General features: G+C 50.9%; 3 non-coding genes across 3 annotated transcripts in view; all 3 read left to right on the plus strand.

Annotated features, from left to right (window-relative positions):
- Positions 1–567: 567 nt before the first annotated feature.
- LOC145847211 (small subunit ribosomal RNA) lies at positions 568–2,375 on the plus strand. The gene has a single exon (XR_014371145.1). It is a non-coding gene; the product is annotated as a small subunit ribosomal RNA (ribosomal RNA).
- Positions 2,376–2,557: 182 nt separating this feature from the next.
- LOC145847202 (5.8S ribosomal RNA) lies at positions 2,558–2,710 on the plus strand. Its single transcript, XR_014371135.1, has one exon. It is a non-coding gene; the product is annotated as a 5.8S ribosomal RNA (ribosomal RNA).
- A 222-nt stretch (positions 2,711–2,932) lies between these two features.
- Positions 2,933–3,678, plus strand: part of LOC145847215 (large subunit ribosomal RNA) — a 3,631-nt gene continuing 2,885 nt past the window's right edge. The window contains exon 1 of the ribosomal RNA XR_014371149.1: positions 2,933–3,678. This exon is cut by the window's right edge and continues 2,885 nt beyond it. This is a non-coding gene — a ribosomal RNA (large subunit ribosomal RNA).

The raw sequence follows: 3,678 nt of genomic DNA on the forward strand, positions 1-3,678 counted from the left end.
AGAAATTGCAAAAAATCGGAAAAAATCGGCAAAAAAAGTTCAACAGCAACATTTGAGCATCATACACGTATGCATTACTTTACACTAGTGAGAGAGACGTGTTTGTGCGTTCGGTCGACTTGACGAGAAAGCGGGCTTAAAGCATTACTGTTTAGCACCCGAGGCGCGGCTATTGCAGCGGCGGCGAACGTGCTATGTAAACGCATTGGAGCAGCGTATGAAAAACTACAAGCGTCCAGCGGCGGTAGGCTTATAGCTTTGCGAAGTCGTCGAGACGAGTAGCCGACGCAGGCAGGCACGGCTCGAGGCGGGTAACTGCAGCAGACAGATGGCGTGTTGCTGCTGACGAGTTAACCGGCAGAAGGCAAACGGTTGGTCGGGAGAAAGAACAGTCAGTTGTATAGCTGCATGCTGCAGTCGACGCGGGCTGGCGCTTTAAACAGCAAAAGGCCGGCGCCGACTTTCAGTAACGTTCGCAAGGCTTTTAAGCCGAGTGATAGAAAAGGTCTGTATTTATACAGTTGAAAACGCTCAGTCGAGCAACGGGTTTAAACGCCCTCGGATAGTTATCTGGTTGATCCTGCCAGTAGTCATATGCTTGTCTCAAAGATTAAGCCATGCAAGTGTAAGTACGAGCTCACGTACAGTGAAACTGCGAATGGCTCATTAAATCAGTTATGGTTCATTTGATTGTACGCTTTTACATGGATAACTGTGGCAATTCTAGAGCTAATACATGCGTAAAGCGCCGAACTGACGTGAGGCGCGCATTTATCAGACCAAAACTAACCGGCTTTCGGGTCGTTACAATGGTGACTCTGGATAAGCTTGCGGATCGCACGGCCTAGTGCTGGCGACATCTCATTAAAGCAACTGCCCTATCAACTATCGTCGGTACGGTATCGGCCTACCGAGGTTGTAACGGGTGACGGAGAATCAGGGTTCGATTCCGGAGAGGGAGCCTGAGAAACGGCTACCACATCCAAGGAAGGCAGCAGGCGCGCAAATTACCCATTCCCGGCTCGGGGAGGTAGTGACGAAAAATAACAATGCAGACCTCGTACGAGGTCCTGCAATTGGAATGAGTACACTTTAAACTTTTTAACGAGTATCCATTGGAGGGCAAGTCTGGTGCCAGCAGCCGCGGTAATTCCAGCTCCAAAAGTGTATATTTAAGTTGTTGCGGTTGAAAAGCTCGTAGTTGGATATAGGGACGGCGAGGTTGGTCGGTCGAAAGGCTAGCACTGGCCTCGTTGTTCTTGTTGGTCGGTGCCTTCGCGGTGCTCTTAACTGAGTGTTGCGGTGGTCCGGCAAGTTTACCTTGAAAAAATTAGAGTGTTCAAAGCAGGCTTTACGCTTGTATAATGTTGCATGGAATAATGGAATAGGACCTCGGTTCTATTTTGTTGGTTTTCGGAGCACGAGGTAATGATTAATAGGAACGGACGGGGGCATCCGTACTGTGCCGTTAGAGGTGAAATTCTTGGATCGGCGCAAGACGAACGACTGCGAAAGCATTTGCCAAGAATGTTTTCTTTAATCAAGAGCGAAAGTCAGAGGTTCGAAGACGATCAGATACCGTCCTAGTTCTGACCTTAAACGATGCCGACTAGCGATCGGGCAGTGTCGAACTTAAGAACTGTCCGGCAGCTTCCGGGAAACCAAAGTCTTTGGGTTCCGGGGGAAGTATGGTTGCAAAGCTGAAACTTAAAGGAATTGACGGAAGGGCACCACCAGGAGTGGAGCCTGCGGCTTAATTTGACTCAACACGGGAAATCTCACCCGGCCCGGACACAGCGAGGATTGACAGATTGAGAGCTCTTTCTTGATTCTGTGGGTGGTGGTGCATGGCCGTTCTTAGTTGGTGGAGCGATTTGTCTGGTTAATTCCGATAACGAACGAGACTCTTACTTGCTAAATAGCTGCTCGACCCATTGGGTCGGAGACAACTTCTTAGAGGGACTAGTGGCGTTTAGCCACACGAGATTGAGCAATAACAGGTCTGTGATGCCCTTAGATGTTCGGGGCCGCACGCGCGCTACACTGACCGGATCATCGTGTGTTCCCTAGGCCGAAAGGTCCGGGTAATCCGTTGAACCCCGGTCGTGCTAGGGATAGGGACTTGCAATTGTTTCCCTTGAACGAGGAATTCCCAGTAAGCGCGAGTCATTAGCTTGCGTTGATTACGTCCCTGCCCTTTGTACACACCGCCCGTCGCTACTACCGATTGAATGGTTTAGTGAGGTCCTCCGATTGAGCCTGGTACGTGCGGCAACGCACTCGCCGGTGTTCGAAAAGACGATCGAACTTGATCATTTAGAGGAAGTAAAAGTCGTAACAAGGTTTCCGTAGGTGAACCTGCGGAAGGATCATTAACGAATCGAAATTTGATTTCAAGCGACGTCTCTTCTTCGAAGGGACCGAGCCCTGTAACTGTTATAGTTCGGTCGCGTTGCTTCCTGACAGCGGGAGTAATAATTCAGCACGCAAGTGCTGGCGCGGCCGCTTCTTTTTGAACACGATTTTTTGGTTGCATTGAGATTGATTAACACGAGAGATCTCTTAGCGGTGGATCACTCGGCTCGAGCGTCGATGAAGGACGGAGCTAGCTCCGAGAAGTAATGTGAATTGCAGGACACATTGAGCATCGATATTCTGAACGCGTATTGCGGCCTCGGGTAATCCTGGGGCCACGTCCGTCTCAGGGTCTTTAACACACCGATCCTTTCATTAGTTTGAAAGTGCCTGCGACTCGTTTCTTAATTAAGGAGCGTGTCGTCAAAGACAGCTGGTCTGGCGATTTCACAGCTGAAGCGTGAGCAGCCTGCTGGCCTCGGGTGAGGTAGCAACGACGGTAGGTGCTCGAGAATAAGTTAAGTGACTTCAAAAGGCCGACGTACAAAGCGCATGTACTTTTATAGTACATCACTTTTGACCTGAGATCGGGCGGGACGACCCGCTGAACTTAAGCATATCACTAAGCGGAGGAAAAGAAACTAACAAGGATTCCCCTAGTAACGGCGAGTGAAGCGGGATAAGCCCAGCGCTAAATCCGAGCCTTTTTGGAGGGCGAGGAAATGTAGCGTATGGAATTCAGCATGCGGCGAACCAACGACTGCCCACGTTCTTCTGATCGAGGCCTTTTCCCAGAGCGGGTGTTAGGCCCTTGGCGGCGGTCGTAATTCGTCCTAGCGGTTTTCCCGGAGTCGGGTTGTTTGGAAATGCAGCCCTAAGCGGGTGGTAAACTCCATCTAAGGCTAAATACTGGCTCGAGACCGATAGCGAACAAGTACCGTGAGGGAAAGTTGAAAAGCACTTTGAAGAGAGAGTTAAAGAGTACGTGAAACCGCTTGGAGGCAAACGGAGGCGCCCATCGAGTCGCCGGACGTTTTCAGGCGCTGCGAGAGCTGTCCTACTGTTTGAGTGATCTTCGGAGACTCTTACGGTTGCGCTGGCGTCGCGGCGCTGCACTAGCGTTCGGCGAGGGCCGCGACCGGTTGCTGGGCTGACTTTGGTCGTTCGCAAGGTAGCTCTTCTTCGGAAGAGTGTTATAGGCGTTCGATTAGCTTCGGCTCGGCGACCGAGGAGAGATTCCGCGTCGGTCTTCGGACAGGCTGCGTGTTGATCGCTGGAATACGGCTTTGGAAACTGCTCGCAGTCTCTAGAGTTTGTACAAGG

The sequence above is a fragment of the Thalia democratica genome, unplaced genomic scaffold, assembly GCF_965202585.1.
Source record: "Thalia democratica unplaced genomic scaffold, ktThaDemo2.hap1.1 HAP1_SCAFFOLD_841, whole genome shotgun sequence".
Lineage (NCBI taxonomy): Eukaryota > Metazoa > Chordata > Thaliacea > Salpida > Salpidae > Thalia > Thalia democratica.